General features: G+C 43.3%; 1 protein-coding gene across 1 annotated transcript in view; it reads right to left on the minus strand.

Moving 5' to 3' along the window:
* Positions 1-11,064, minus strand: part of LOC110502946 (fatty acid synthase) — a 46,551-nt gene extending 35,487 nt beyond the window's left edge. Inside the window, exon 1 of the mRNA XM_090217494.1 lies at positions 10,656-11,064. The gene's annotated coding sequence lies outside the window, so the exon portion shown is untranslated. The remainder of the gene's footprint in view (positions 1-10,655) is intronic.
* Positions 11,065-17,338: the final 6,274 nt, after the last annotated feature.

Here is a 17,338-nt window from a genome sequence, read left to right on the forward strand (position 1 = left end):
TTACTGTCGTTTCATTGACACACAATCTATTTCACAAGAACTGGTGCAAGATGGCAGCAGCACCACAGATAATCAGAAAACTACAGCCTGAGAAAATGGTGAACTCGGAGTAGGGAAGAGGAGACCGAGAGAACTTAAAGAAATGAAGAGAGGAGACATAAAAGTCTAGACAAAAAACAACCCTATTGGGGCGTTCCCATTCCCCACACAAACATTTCAGTGCTTGCAGCCACACGGACAGACAGTAGCTGGCGGCTATAAACTCCCTCACCCCCTGCAAGGCATCTTATTAGACTGACAATAGATTCTCTGTAACTGCTTGACCAGGCAGCAAGGAGGGTCTGCATTACCTTGTGGGAACCAGCCATGAAAGCCTCTATAACACAAGGTCATGTTCAGCCCAGCATTATAAACCAGCTAGTTCACCGCAGGCGACAGCACCGGGCTGGTCTGGGAAACACTCACTGAGACAGAGGGAGGGGTCGATATCTGCATCTGTTTAAGAAGAGAAGTAGAGATGGTAGGCTACTCTGTGTGAGCAGTCGACAGCAAGTGAAAGGTAGAGTCAACTCATCATCCAGCTCAGAAACTTTGTTCCTGGTTTCTGGGACAGGCAATGCCATGCAGGCTAGCCAACCAATGAGACAGCAGGGGAGGGGCCAACCAGTGAATCCCAGTTGACTGAGAAGCGCTCTGCTCCTAGCTGTAGCTAGCTGTTCCCTAGTCCAACACACAGTAGACTACTGTTGGCCCTCACACAAGGCAGGGACACCAAACAGAGCACCCCATACAGCTAGTAGAACTCAGCCCCTACAGTACCCCTGAACTCTTTTGGAAGAGTTTTACAGCAGTGCTCTTTAATCCTAGAGAGCTATGGTATAGAAAGTGCAGGCTTTTGTTCCAGCCCACCCAGCTCATTCAACTTAAGGTTTTCATGTAGGCTACAGGTGAGTTACTGGGCTAGAACAAAATCCTGCACAGTGCACACCCTGTGGATCCCCAGCACCAGAATTGAAAAACACTGCTTTACGCAGTTAACCTAGCTAGCCCATCGGACAGTGAGAGTTAACCTGGTTAACCAATCACGAGTGGCAATGATGTACCATACAGAGACACGGAGGCAAGGACAGCACGTTCGGTTTCTCTTTATTAATAACACCAGATGATTGGCTGCTGTGAATGCAGCATTCTTATAACAACAGTGCTCCTTATAGGACACATAACTGTACTCTATACTCCTCTTTAAACTGGTCATCTCTGTATTCCCTGTCGCAAGACCCACTGGTTGATGCTTATTTATAAAACCCTGTTAGGCCCTGTTATCCTCCACATACAACACCCGTTCTACCAGTCACATTCTGTTAAAGGTCCCCGCTCCTCTTTTCAGTTCACTGCAGCTAGTGACTGGAAAGAGGTGCAACAAACACACAAACTGGGCAGTTTTATCTCAATCTTTTCATTCAAAGACTCAATCATGGACACTCTTACTGACAGTTGTGGCTGCTTTGTGTGATGTATTGTTGTCTCTACCTTCTTGTCCTTTGTGCTGTTGTCTGTGCCCAATAATGTTTGTATCATGTTTTGGGTTGCTGCCATGCTGTGTCGTCATGTGTTGCTGCCATGCTGTGTCGTCATGTGTTGCTGCCATGCTGTGTCGTCATGTGTTGCTACCATGCTGTGTCGTCATGTGTTGCTACCATGCTGTGTCGTCATGTGTTGCTACCATGCTGTGTCGTCATGTGTTGCTACCATGTTGTTGTCAAGTGTTGCTGCCATGCTGTGTCGTCATGTGTTGCTACCATGCTGTGTCGTCATGTGTTGCTACCATGCTGTGTCGTCATGTGTTGCTGCCATGCTGTGTCGTCATGTGTTGCTGCCATGCTGTGTCGTCATGTGTTGCTGCCATGCTGTGTCGTCATGTGTTGCTGCCATGCTGTGTCGCCATGTGTTGCTACCATGCTGTGTCGTCATGTGTTGCTACCATGCTGTGTTGTCATGTGTTGCTACCATGCTGTGTCGTCATGTGTTGCTACCATGTTGTTGTCAAGTGTTGCTGCCATGCTGTGTCGTCATGTGTTGCTACCATGCTGTGTCGTCATGTGTTGCTACCATGTTGTTGTCAAGTGTTGCTGCCATGCTGTGTCGTCATGTGTTGCTGCCATGCTGTGTCGTCATGTGTTGCTGCCATGCTGTGTCATCATGTGTTGCTACCATGCTGTGTCGTCATGTGTTGCTACCATGCTGTGTCGTCATGTGTTGCTACCATGCTGTGTCGTCATGTGTTGCTACCATGCTGTGTCATCATGTGTTGCTACCATGCTGTGTCGTCATGTGTTGCTACCATGCTGTGTCGTCATGTGTTGCTACCATGCTGTGTCGTCATGTGTTGCTACCATGCTGTGTCGTCATGTGTTGCTACCATGCTGTGTCGTCATGTGTTGCTACCATGCTGTGTCGTCATGTGTTGCTACCATGCTGTGTCGTCATGTGTTGCTACCATGCTGTGTCGTTGTCTTCTTAGTTCTCTATGTAGTGTTGTCTCTTATCGTGATGTGTGTTTGGTCCAATATTTCTATTTGATTTATTTAGTTATTTTCAATCCCAGCCCCCGTCCCAGCAGGAGGCCTCCTGGTAAAGGCCATCTGGTAGGCAGTCATTGTAAAATAACAATGTGTTCTTAACTGACTAGCCTAGTTAAATAAAAGGTTAAATAAATAAAAATTAGCTGCTGTGAATGCAACACCAGATGATTGGCTGCTATGTGTGTGTGTGTGTGTGTAACATCTGAATACAAAGAGCCCAGTGAGTTCGCTAGCCAGTGTGTGTGTGTGTGTCAGTCCACTGACGCATATCTACCTTCCCCTGATAACTCTACAAAATGAAATGAGAATGGAACAGAGAGTCCCCTTCCTTCCACAGCGTCCCATTTAACGGCCGAATCCACACCAGCGGGAACGGAAAAAACTTTTGGTATCGCAGATTGTTCCGGCAATTCTCACATAGGAACTTCATTTGGGAGGAAGGATGTTTAACATGCTTTCTACATTTGTATCACAAACCATTTGACAAAATCCATGAGGAAAGTGGTCATTTTAGACCTATACATGTGTCCTGTAAGACCCTATGAATCGTACATGGCACAGACAACATCGTGGTGTCATTATACTCCTTATAGTGTGCTCTAAAATATGGAGTAAGCCTTGATTCTGAAATACAATTTAACATGAATTTATTCAACATTAAAAGAGATTAACAGAGGTGTCACGCTCATAGGGGGCACAAGCTCCTCAGATTTGTCCTGTTTACATGTTTTTTTTTACTAAACTTCATTTTGTAAGCCCACGTTTGATCATAATCATTTATAAAATGATCTGTCAGCGGTATTTTGCAGAGGGGGCACAATGACTGGACCAGGCAAAGAGTCCCCCCCAGTAAGTGGTTCCTTTCAAGGTGCTCCATGGACCAAAGGTATGCTTGGCAGGACACTAGATACTCTAGTGTGTGCAGACAGTATCATCAGTGGAGAGAGAGAGAGAGTGTAAAGTGACACACAGAGTTTGATTTGATTTTAGCTGCTGGTGATGGACAGGACTAATTTGATCTATGTAACCTATTGATTCCTTTTTGATAAAGAAATGTGTCTGTAATACTAGCCACTATTGCAATTTTATGAAGTTGGCTTTGGCTTTGGCTGGCCAGCTAGATAGTTGATGTTGGGAGATGGGAACCTAACTACCAAGCTATTTCAGGCTGTCAATCAAGTTAGATTAGCTTGTCTAACTATCTTAGCTGGCATGCCTGCTGGCAAGGTTGCTAGACTTCCGAATAGCACGAAATTACTAAACGTACTGAATAAGACTCACATCCTTTCAAGATTTTACACAGAGATGCAGAGAAGCAGATTTAGTTTGTTTAAAAAAAATAACCACCAGTCAGGAGGACACAGACAGATAAATATACTCTGGCACCTTATCATGATATTTGTGTGTATTAATTATAATACTTTTTTATAACTAGGCAAGTCAGTTAAGAACAAATTCTTATTTTCAATGACGGCCTGGGAACAGTGGGTTAACTGCCTGTTCAGGGGCAGAACAACAGATTTGTACCTTGTCAGCTCGGGGATTTGAACTTGCAACCTTCCGGTTACTGGTCCAACTGTCTAACCACTAGGCTACCCTGCCACCCCATGATATGTGCCTGTCGAGATGCGTGTTATGATTCCATGTACTGGGTTGTAATTTTTATGTAATATCCTAGACATGTTGCTGCAGTATATTGAAATGCGTGATTTACAACAGTCAGAATGACACCCTCATTAAAATGACAATTGAACAATTAAAGAGGTATTTAATAGAATGAGGTATGTTTATGGCTCTAGATTGTAGAAAAAAAGCTGTTTCAGGTGTTAAAAAATGCTAAATTATCCTACTTCCAGAGGGTCATATCATTAAAAGTACCACAGAGCCACTCTGGAAATTTGACGTGTTTAGAGAGTATATCATTAAACATTGTCTAAAAATAAGCTAAATCTAAAAAGGGTACTTTTGAGACATTAATATTAGTAATATTGTAAAATGGTACTTTATTTAAGAATCTACAGATATTGCATATTTGAAAGCACAGTAGGGAGTATAATGACAATAATGATAATGACCCCTCCTGTCTCAGCCTTCAGTACTTATGCTGCAGTAGTTTATGTGTCGGGGGGCTAAGGTCAGTCTGTTATATCTGGAGTATTTCTCATGTCTTATCAGGTGTCCTGTGTGAATTTAAGTATACTCTCTCTAATTCTCTCTTCCTCTCTCTCGGAGAATCTGAGCCCTAGGACCATGCCTCAGGACTACCTGGCATGATGACTCGTTTGTCCCAAGTCCACCTGGCCGTGCTGCTGCTCCAGTTTCAACTGTTCTGCCTGCGACTATGGAACCCTGACCTGGTCGCTGTGATTACTATTATTTGACCATGCTGGTCATTTATGAACATTTGAACATCTTGGCCATGTTCTGTTATAATCTCCACCCGGCCACCGTGCTTCTACAACTGCATTGCTTGCTGTTTTTAAATTTTTAATACATATTTTGTCCATTAAAATAACATTACATTTATCAGAAATACAGTGTAGACATTGTTAATGTTCTAAATGACTATTGTAGCTGGAAACGGCAGATTTTTTATGGAATATCTACATAGGCGAACGAAGGCCCATTAACAGCAACCATCACTCCTGTGTTCCAATGGCACGTTGTGTTAGCCTTTTAAAATTAAAAACTTAGATTAGCTAACTGATCATTAGAAAACCCTTTTGCAATTATGTTAGCACAGCAGAAAACTGTTGTTCTGCTTAAAGAAGCAATAAAACTGGCCTTTAGACTAGTTGAACATCTGGAGCATCAGCATTTGTGTGTTCGATAACAGGCTCAAAATGGCCAGAAGCAAAGAACTTTCTTCTGAAACTCGTCAGTCTATTCTTGTTCTGAGAAATGAAGGCTATTCCATGCGAGAAATTGCCAAGAAACTGAAGATCTTGTACAATGACGTGTACTACTCCCTTCATAGAACAGCGCAAACTGGCTCTAACCAAAATAGAAAGAGGATTGGGAGGCCCCGGTGCACAACCGAGCAAGAGGACAAGTACATTAGAGTGTCTAGTTTGAGAAACAGATGCCTCAAGTCCTTAACTGGCAGCTAGTACTAGATAGTAGTATTAGATAGTACCCGCAAAACACCAGCCTCAACATCAACAGTGAAGAGGCAACTCCGGGATGCTGGCCTTCTAGGCAGAGTTGTCTTTTTCTTTGCATCTCAGACTGGCCAATAAAAATAAAAGATTAAGATGGGCAAAAGAACACAGACACTGGACAGAGGAACTATATAAACTCAGCAAAAAAAAAAGAAACATCCCTTTCTCAGGACCCTGTCTTTCAAAGATAATTAGTAAAATTCAAATAACTTCACAGATCTTCATTGTAAAGGGTTTAAACACGGTTTCCCATGCTTGTTCTATTAACCATAAACAATCAATGAACATGCACCTGTGGAACAGTCGTTAAGACACTAACAGCTTACAGACGGAAGGCAATTAAGGTCAAAGTTATGAAAACTTCGGACACTAAAGAGACCTTTCTACTGACTCTGAAAAACACCAAAAGAATGATGCCCAGGGTCCCTGCTAATCTGCGTGAACGTGCCTTAGGCATGCTGCAAGGAGGCTTGAGGACTGCAGATGTGGCCAGGGCAATAAATTGCAATGTCCATACTGTGAGGCGGGATCAATTTGGAGGTGGGGGTTCCGTCATGGTCTGGGGCGGTGTGTCACAGCATCATTGGACTGAGCTTGTTATCATTGCAGGCAATCTCAACATTGTGCGTTACAGGGAAGACATCCTCCTCCCTCATGTGGTACCCTTCCTGCAGGCTCATCCTGACATGACCCTCCAGCATGACAATGCCATCAGCCATACTGCTTGTTCTGTGCGTGATTTCCTGCAGGACATACATGTCTGTGGAACCTGTTCTGTTTGTCTCAGTTGTTGAACCTTGTTATGTTCATACAAATATTTACACATGTTAAGTTTGCTGAAAATAAATGCAGTTGACAGTGAGAGGACGTTTCTTTTTTTGCTGAGTTTTAGATATATATCTCACACACAAAAGTATGTGGACACCCTTTCAAATTAGTGGATTTATTATATTAATGCCCATGATTTTGAAATGAGATGTTCGACGGGCAGGTGTCCACATACACTACATGACTAAAAGTATTTTCCACTCCAACTGGCGTGGAAACGGCCGACAGTACAAAGCGGTGCTGTGTGTCTAGGCCTACATTCTGCTAGAGCCTGTTGAGCATGAGAAAAACCAAGCAGCCTTGCAGTTCTTGGCAAATAACAGTGCTCCTGGTACCTACTACCATACCCCGTTCAAAGGCACTTTAATATTTTGTCTTGCCCAGTCACCCTCTGAATGACACACACAATCCATGTCTCAATTGTCTCAAGGCTTAAAAACAGATCATTTGGGGCGGCAGGAAGCCTAGTGGTTAGAGCGTTGGACTAGTAACTGGAATGGTTGCAAGATCAAATCCCCGAGCTGACAAGGTAAAAATCTGCTGTGCTGCCACTGAACAGGCAGTTAACCCACTGTTCCTAGGCCGTCATTGAAAATAAGAATAAAAAAAAGGTAAAGGTAAAAAAAGGGTTAACAACCTCTCATCTACGTGGATTTAAGTGACATCAATAAGGGATCATCTGGTCAGTCTGCCATAGAAAGTTGTGTGTAGACTGTGTATAGTGTAATTGTTGTTTATAGAGATGTTGTTTAATGATTTGTTGGACAGGTCGTCAATGTAAATAAGAATTTGTTCTTAACTGATTTATCTGTAAAAAATGTGAAATTAAATTTGAAAAATAACTTGTTCAGGAGGATTAAAATGAAAATAACTAGGCCTAAGCTTATCTCTTTAGAAAATAGTTGACCGGTTAAAATACTAGTCTTGGCTTTCAAAGGGCAGATAGCAGCCAAAATGGACACACATTCCAACACACAGGTCTGAGAACTGCATTGCATGGGAACCTATTCAACTCTTGCCAAGGCACTGGATCCCCTTACTCTCACACCTCAGCGAGAACGAGACAGAGAGGCGAGCAAGCAAGAGAAAATAGGGGATAATTAGAAGAGGATGAGTGAAAGATGGAATGGTTTTTTCCAATCCTTTGTTACTATGTATAGCAGGGTTCCCCAACAAAGTTAATTTTATTATTGGACATAAAGGACTAAAAACAGCAGGAAGCCAGCTCCAGGTGATTTTAATTTTGGAAATAATTTCCCAATTATTCCCACACATAATGTAACAGTATAACTTTAGACCGTCCCCTCGCCCATACCCTGGTGACCCTCTGCCCAGATTAACAACAGTCACCCTTGAAGCATCATTACCCATCGCTCCACAAAAGCCGCGGCCCTTGCAGAGCAAGGGAAACCACTACTTCAAGGTCTCAGAGCAAGTGACGTCACCGATTGAAAAGCTATTTAGCGCGCACCACCACTGACTAGCTAGCCGTTTCACATCCGTTACACTAACAGAGAGACACAAATCGTATACTAAATGTAAGCAAGGTTTGAAATGATTGTTTTAGTCAAACATGATCTGTTTGTAAACTGCAAATTGACCGTAAGAAGACGAAATGATTTGTAATTATGTTCCAGCCCCCCAACCATTCCCTCAAGAAAGAAATTGGCCTCATTTAGTTCAGAGAACCAACCTTCTCACTAATAATAGGCTACACTCTAAACAGCAGTCAGTGACAATAGAGTATAAACACCTCCTCCTGATCACCATTCCCGCCAGAGGGATGGGTAGGAGCAGGTTTGTAAATATCTTACAGGGATTAAGGTGGATTATCATCTACCTGACCTGGATCACATCACTGTGAGGCAGGGCCTTGATTGATTACATGTGTTGGATATAGGCCTAGCTGAAGCAACACAATGACGACTACAGTGGCACCCTGCCATAGATAACACCGCACACAGCTTTCCCTTGTGGGTGTTTCTCTCTCTCTCCCTGTCCCTTGGTGCTTCCGTCTCTTTCTCCCTTCTTTTCCCTCTCTCCCGCTGTCTATCTCGCGTTTTCTGTCTGCCACAGTCTCACTCCGTCCTCCACAGCCATGTTGTTTAATTTAATAACTCAATTGATGAGGGAGTGACATGCTACAGACCAACATCTGTACAGGAAAATAATATTGGTGACAATGAATCTGTATGGATGACAATCTATCAAAAATACAATGTGTTCAAATCTAGGCCATATACCTTGTGTAATAGTTTCACCTGCCTCAAATAGGCTGCTTTGCATGATGTATTGTCGTCTCTACCTTCTTGCCCTTTGTGCTGTTGTCTGTGCTCAATGTTTGTTCCATGTTTTGTGCTGCTACCATGTTGTGTTGCTACCATGTTGTTGTCGTCATGTTGGGTTGCTGCCTTGCTATGTTGTTGTCTTAGGTCTCTCTTTATGTAATGTTGTCCCTTGTCGTGATGTGTGTTTTGTCCTATATTTATATATGTTAATTTAATTTTTTAAATCCCAGACCCCGTCCCCGCAGGAGGTCTTTTGCCTTTTGGTAGGCCATCATTGTAAATAAGAATGTGTTCTTAACTGACTTCCCTAGTTAAATAGGTTAAATAAAAATGGTGGTACACGACTTGACTCAACTTGTCACTTAGGCTATATATTAGAACACCTGAAAAACACCTGGAGGGTAATACAGAACAACATGACTAATTCCACTATAGTTATAGACTACATCTCTCAAAGCCAGGACATTTCATCCCGGGCCTAGAATACCGCTCTCTACGGGAGGGCTAAAGAGCACTGCATGTCATCAGTCTGCAAATGCCAGGTAATGGAACATGAACATCTTGAGAAACACCCAACATATTGGCTGGTAGGACAGAGCTCTGTTGGTGATTTGTCCAGCTAGGTCACATGTGGAAAGGTTGCTTGACACACACTTGTAAATTCCACACCTAGGCTTTAGAATGGGCCTTCTCTTGCCTCTCACCAGTCCAGCTCCTTCACTCAGGGAGAGTATAAAGAGCTAGGGTACTGGGATAGGTAGGCTCACCAAACATTGGTATCCATGTATGATATTGGTCTGTGTATTGCTCTGTATTAGTCTGCAGTTAGATTAGGCCACCGCTTTTCAATGGCTTAGGCGCAAAACTCAGATTCATACTAGACCCTTGGGGACTTATTAAGTCAAGTTCAGGAGGTGACAGGGGTGGAACTTGACAGTGAAAGTGATTGTGTTCAGAGACAAGGATAGCCACACTGAGTTTTACAATATGACTCATCGTGTGATTACAGTAAGAGGTTGAGAAAACTACCATGCTCAGCTCTCACGAGATTAGATGTCAAACATGCAAAAAAAATTAACCAAAATTGGATCAGAAAGGCTAGCATCAGCAAAAAGGCTCTCACAAGGTAGGCAATAGGCATCCAACTCAATACCATCACAGGCAGCACCACAGCTGGAGAAAAAAAGACATTTTCTTGAATGATGAATTACCCTTTTATGTACAGTAGGCCTAGATAATCACTGGGCCTTTGCGCTCCTCCACAACTACTCAGACAAGACCTGTAGTGTAAACTACGCAGCCTGTTACTGTATCTTGTGCTGCTACCAAATTTAGACCAGGGCCAGACACGCAAACAACCCTCTAGCAAGCAGAAGAACAAGGACATCAGTGAATAGTAATTGATTACAACGTGCTAACTTGGCATCCAGGCAGTGATGACTACATATTTTATTATTGAGCAAGAGTGACAACTGCTAGCCTAGCCCTAGCAGAGGTTGTCGCATCACTTGGAGTCATATTGGCTTTAACTTGATAGTTACCCTCGCTAAAATGTCGCTATTTCTGGGAATTAGTCAGCTAGCTATTATAACTCTAAAATGCATGAACATTGTAACGAGGAAGTGTGCAGCTGATAATAACCAGCTAAGTGAAATCGAGGAAATCCAGTTCGAGTTCGTTGATGTTTATACTATGCCGGTCATCATGGGCATCTCATCCGCTAACTTGATGAAGAAGCTAGAGCAAGCGAACATCGGTAAAAGCATAGATATTCTCGCAATATCAGAACAACTTACCTGTAGTTAGGTGTTTTAATATCAGTAGAAAACACCAAAGGGATTGCGAAATGTTAGTGAGGAAACGGTTAGCAAAATGTTCCTCGAAAATCCCTTATCTTCCGTAGGTGAGAGTGCGCTTGCCTGTGTCAGTGTGTGTCCCTGCTTCCGTTCCCTGCCAAGCCCTTCTAATTTCTCTCGCTTCTATGAATCCCTTTCTCTATTTCATTTAAATGTCTGACATGCTCTCCCCGGCCACGCCACATGGGCTGACAGCTTCTCTGGGCTGTTCAGTCCAATGAGAAAAGAGGCAGGACTCCCAGTCTCAGCCAGTGATGGGGTGATTCGCTGAACGCCGCTGTGGATTCGGGAGAAAAAAAAACGGAAGAAACAGGATGGCAAGGTTACTGTAGTTCATTCGGGTAGCAGTGGATGGATCATCCGAGTACACCAGTAACCTAGCTCAGTTTCCCCCGCCCTTTCATATTGGTAAAACCCAAAGCCAAGTTCAAGTTCATCACTCAAATTCAAAGCGTAGAACCATCACTTACCTGAGCCGTGTTCAGATTTCACTCTGATTGAACAGTAACTCATTTCGAAATCTTGCAGAAAGGAGGACACATGCGGTTGCAATAGTCCATGGACTTTGGGAAACACATATTTGACTATCTTGATCAATTAGATTCTTCCCCCTTTTTATTCAGAATGTGTATGATTTTTTTGCAATGCAATTTATTGGAGATGGATATACCATTAAAGAATGGTGGATTTAGCCTAGACCAGGTAAATATTGTTTCCCTAAACTATTAATCATGAATGAATAAACGAATGCATTTTTTTACAGAATATGTAATGTATTTGGAAATCTACTAGCGCAGATTAGGCCAATACTATGTTTAATATCATTAGTAAGAATTGTATGGTCATCTGTGGTTGACATTGTAAAAAGTATATATCAACGCATGTGTTCGATCACCTGGTCGAATTTAGGGAGTCATATATATATATATATATATATAAAACATTTCACTTTTGAATCATTGAAACATTGTATTCCCATTGTTTCTCGTGTATAGAGAGATCATTTATTTTTATTGCAGCAAAGTATTCAGAGGCTTTTGTATTGTTTAACAAGAGGTTTGGTAACTATTTATAATGGCGTTCATGAATAATCCATTATAAAATGTTCATAATTGCTTATAATGCTTTATACATTCAAATGTAAATGTTCATTAATTGTAATGCTTATAATATGAGGAGTAAAATTGTAAAGAATAACTGAATACGTATTTACTTTATAGGTTATAAAATAGTTTATTAATGCTTATTCATGTACGTTTTCTTATAGTGTTACTGGAAGTTTTAACCAAAGTCAGTAGGCCACTGACATTATGTAGGTTGAACTTGTGGAGCAACCACATCATCACACCTGAAACGGGTTATTGTGGTGAATGTACAGTTAGCGTTGACAAACGTGGTAGTTAGTACACACCCAAATCCTGACAGCTGTGATCATAGGCTGCGTTTGTAAATTCACTCTGGCTATCTACTCTGATTTCAAAACACTCTCGTCTGGGTGTGCCAGATCGCAGAATAACTGAAACGCTCAACACCCGTTGAATATGGCCGGTGTCAGTAAACGTCGGCAATAAAAAGCGTAATTTAATTGTTGCCAGCAGCACAGTTACAGGCACCAACGCTCTGGATAACATTAAAACAGCCTAATCAGCTCTGCTAGGGCGAGTAATGGTCAGAGTGAGGTGTTCTTTCATTTGTGTCTGGAAGTAGCTAGCAAGCTAGCCAACGTTAGCCAGTTAGCTTGGGTGCTTGACTGCTGTTGTGAGGTCAGAAAGCTCGGATCAACCCTACTCCTCAGCCAGAGCGGCCAGTGTGCCCTCTGAACTCTCCGAGAGCGGAACGCTCAGAATTTACGAAATCCCTCTGGCACTCCAGAGTAAAATTTACGAATGCACCCATAGCTAGTTGTGATATTTTATTGATGTGAAAATGAACCAATCACAGAGCAGGGGTGTGTGGGTGTGAGGGTATTGCTAAGAGATAGGGTGATGTGATGACAATGATGGGAGGAGCTTGTTGCCAGGGCAGCAAGGATGGTGATGTAATCAGAAACGCTGCCTGACTGGTGGGGTTACTAGAGTTCAATGGTGAAAATGGCATGTGAAGGATGGCATGATGTCGAGGAAAACTTTACTAGTCTTTTTAAAACTTATTTTTTGACTTAAATACTAACCAAGATAACCTCAAGACAACATGTAGAAAAACTCACCTAATGTGTTAACATATTCATATTTCATAAGGTACCTTTTTAGGTCAAATTTGTATCAATTCTGGTTGTGTCACACCTTCTCAATAAAGGAAACATTTCAGAAAATGTAAAAACGTTATTGTTTTATTGGGAGAAAAAAATCCCTATTTCATGATTTGCTATGATATCAATGCCTGTTCAGGACCTGTACAACAAGACCACAAAACACTAGATTTGTCATAATGGGAGAAAAACATGAAAAAGGCACACAAAATAGTGCTTTTCAATGTGAGCATCAGGGACAGGAAATAAAATATAAACTTCAATGAATCCTTTACTTCCTGATGTGTAAGGCCAGACGGTCCCCTGGCCTAAAACAGTACTTTTCAGTGTGAGCATCTGGGACAGGAAATACAATATAAACATCAATGAATCCTCTACTTCCTGAGGTGTAAGGCCAGGTGGACCCCTGGTCTAAGCAGTGAGCAGGTAATAACTGTATGTACCTAACCTGGGTGACAGACTGGTTCTGCTGTCAGAAACACTCCCCTGGTGGCCTTGCCAAGACATTACCTTCTGCACCAGCCTCTGATATTACTTTAGCACTCTAGCTTACAGTACAGAAATCACTAGGTATTTACATGTCATTTCTACCTACTAAGTACTTTGGTATTCATTCAATCAAGCACCACTAGGCATCATTTTGTAACAGGTACCAACAGTTACCGATTGTGTTGAATTCTGTTAGCCTACCAGAATGGATCCATCAGTCTTTTATATTGTACCGGGCAGGACTGAAAGCATCTGTGGGGATGAGGCCTAAGTGACTGCCACTGACAATGGCCGCAGTGCAGAGAGCCTACATGGCTGGGTAGAGACAGAGCGGACATTGTGCCTGTCTGAATGTCTCTCGACAGCACAGAGAGGCAGAGGCTTATCACACCACCGTCTCCATTATCTTTATACTACTGTACAACACCTTTGTTAGAAATCTCTTCTCCTGACAGAGTACTACATACTTTCCAGGGCTACCCATACGTAAAATGTATGCACGCATGACTGTACGTTGCTTTGGATAAAAGCGTCTGCTAAATGGCACATATTCATTAGTAAGTAAGTGTTAGTAACAATCTCATTCAATTCTCAACTTTATGAACGTTGCTTATCTATGTTGAGGCTTTGGCGATCCATCAAACAAGCAAAGCGTCAATACAGGATTAAGATTGAATCCTACTACACCGGCTCTGAGGTTCGTTGGATGTGGCTGGGAAACTCTGGGAAACTCGCTGTGAGACTACCAGAAGAGCTAAATGCCTTTTATGCTCGCTTTGAGGCAAGCAACACTGAAGCATGCACGAGAGCACCAGCTGTTCTAGATGACTGTGTGATAACGCTCTCGGTAGCCGATGTGAGCAAGACCTTTAAACAGATCAACATTCACAAAGCCACAGGCCAGATGGATTACCAAGACGTGTACTCAAAGCATGTGTGGACCAACTGGCAAGTGTCTTCACTGACATTTTCAACCTCTCCCTGACTGTGCACAAGGAAGAGAAGGTAACCTGCCTAAATGATTACCGCCCCGTAGCACTCACGTCGGTAGCCATGAAGTGCTTGGAAAGGCTGGTCATGGCTCACATCAACAGCATCTTCCCGAATACCCTAGACCCACTCCAATTCGCATACCGCCCCAACAGATCCACAGATGACACAATCTCAATCGCAGTCCACACTGCCCTTTACCACCTGGACAAAAGGAACACCTATGTGAGAATGCTGTTCATTGACTACAGCTCATCGTTCAATGCCATAGTGCCCACGAAGCTCATCAATAAGCTAAGAATCCTAGGACAAAACACCTCCCTCTGGATCCTGGACTTCCTGTTGGGATGCCCCCAGGTGGTAAAGGTAGGCAACAACACACCTGCCATGCTGATCCTCAATACTGGGGCCCCTCAGGGGTGAGTACTTAGTCCTCTTCTGTACTCCCTGTTCACCCATGAATGCGTGGCCAAACACGACTCCAACGCCATCATTAAGTTTGCTGATAACACAACAATGGTAGGCCTGATTACTGACAACGATGAGACAGCCTATAGGGAGGAGGTCAGAGACCTGGCAGTGTGGTGGCAGGACAACAACCTCTCCCTCAACGATGAGACAGCCTATAGGGAGGAGGTCAGAGAACTGGCAGTGTGGTGGCAGGACAACAACCTCTCCCTCAACGATGAGACAGCCTATAGGGAGGAGGTCAAAGAACCGGCAGTGTGGTGCCAGGACAACAACCTCTCCCTCAATGTGAGCAAGAAAAAGGAGCTGATCGTGGAATACAGGAAAAGGCGGGCTGAACAGGGCCTCATTAACCTCAATGGGACTGTAGTGGAGCAAGTCGAGAGTTTTGATGTTCATTGGTGTCCACATCACCAGTGATCTATCATGGTCCAAACACACCAAGAGAGTTGTGAAGAGGGCACAACAAAACCTTTTCCCTCTCAGGAGACTGAAAAGATTTGGCATGGGTTCCAAGATCCTCAAAAAGTTCTACAGCTGCACCATCGAGAGCATCTTGACCGGTTGCGTCACCACCTGGTATGGCACTGCGTATGGCCCAGCACATCACTGGGGCCAAGCTTCCTGCAATCCAGGACCTATATAATAGGCAGTGTCAAATGAAAGCCCATAAAATTGTCAGAGACTCCAGTCACCCAAGTCATTGACTGTTTTCTCTGCTACCGCACAGCAAGCAGTACCGGAGCGCCAAGTCTAGGACCAAAAGGCTCCTTAACAGCTTCTACCCCCAAGCCATAAGACTGCTGAACAGCTATTCAAATGGCTACCGGTCTATTACATTGACCCCCCCCCCCCCCCCCCCCCCCCCCATTTGTTTTGTACACTGCTGCTACTCGCCGATTTTTATCTATGCATAGTCACTTCACCCCTAACTACATGTACAAATGACCTCTAACCTGTACCCCCGCACACTGACTCTGTACCCCCTGTATATAGCCTCGTTATTGTTATGATATTGTGTTACTTCTTGTTCTTTTTTTATTTTAGTTTATTTGGTAAATATTTTCCTAACTCTTCTTGAACTGCACTGTTGGTTAAGGGCTTGTAAGTAAGCATTTCACGGTAAGGTCTACACTTGTTGTATTCGGCGCATGTGACAAATAAAGTTTGATTTGATTAATCTATAACAACGCTTCTAAAGATTAGTTGAAGTCTCTGATGGTATACTTGTGTGTTGCATGCCTCCCCCAACCCCAATTCTCTCCTAGCCCCATCCCCTCCTAGCCCAATCCCCTCCTAGCCCCATCCCCTCCTAGCCCCATCGTCCCCTAGCCCCATCGTCCCCTAGCCCCATCGTCCCCTAGCCCCATCGTCCCCTAGCCCAATCCTCCCCAGCCCCAGAGTATCTTCTTTTCAACGTTTACTCAGCATAATGTGGAAACTCTTGGCAGTCTACTGCTGAGCTAACTGTGAAGCAATGTCTCTGATCTGAATCTAATCTGAAAGATGGACACACTGTGTTGGATGACCTTCACTACTGTCTGTGAACTGTTGCAGTGTCTGTTGCTGAAGCATTAGAGCCAGGTTATCAGTCAGCACTTCTTCCAGCAGGCAGTGGCTGTGTGTGCAAGCCAGGCCTGGCCAGTGCCCTGTGCTCTGCAAACAACACCAGTGTCAACAGAGCCAGACCTAAACCATGAGTGGCTCCACTGTCCACTGATTGAGAAACTTTTCCCAGTGCAGAACAGTCCCTGGTCAGAGCCTTCACCCTGTCACCTCTGTGATCTGGCACCAGACACAAGGTTATTGAAAGATTAGTGGAATCTGTGTGGGTAGCTGGACAGGTAGGATGACTGACAGTGAAGGTGAACAGGTGGTCACGTGACAGAGGAATGGATGAGACTGAGGCAGGAATTCCTATAACCATAAAGTGGTATATTTACTGAGTAGTCTGTGCTGCATCACAAAGGAAACAAATAACATGTATCCAATCAAATTCATAATCAAAGATCAAATCATATCATTCATTATTAACATAATTTAGGGAATTCAACAGTCCAGTTCATTAAGAAGTCAATAGTAATCATCCGTGAGTCATTTAGGCTCGTAACTATTTATCATAAATCATGAAATAATACAAACAGTGAATGGTTATTCAATCTATAATCCCCATTAGATTGATATCAAAGTCGATCAGTTAGCAACAGATAGTTCAGATGAAAGGTAACAGAGTCGGTGGACTTACGTGGATTCATGGACGCACAGAACTTCTGGATCAGATGGAGTTAAGGAAGAGAAAGCAGCGAGATCAGGCGATGGCAATTTCCTCCTTTTATGGAGTTGAGATCTGTCGGACATTTCCACCTGACCTAATTAAAGCGCCCCTGGCCCAGCTGAGTAAATGGCAATGAATTAAAGGATTATTCCA

This window comes from Oncorhynchus mykiss, chromosome 23 (assembly GCF_057628025.1).
Source record: "Oncorhynchus mykiss isolate SJ-2025 chromosome 23, ASM5762802v1, whole genome shotgun sequence".
Taxonomy (NCBI): Eukaryota; Metazoa; Chordata; class Actinopteri; order Salmoniformes; family Salmonidae; genus Oncorhynchus; species Oncorhynchus mykiss.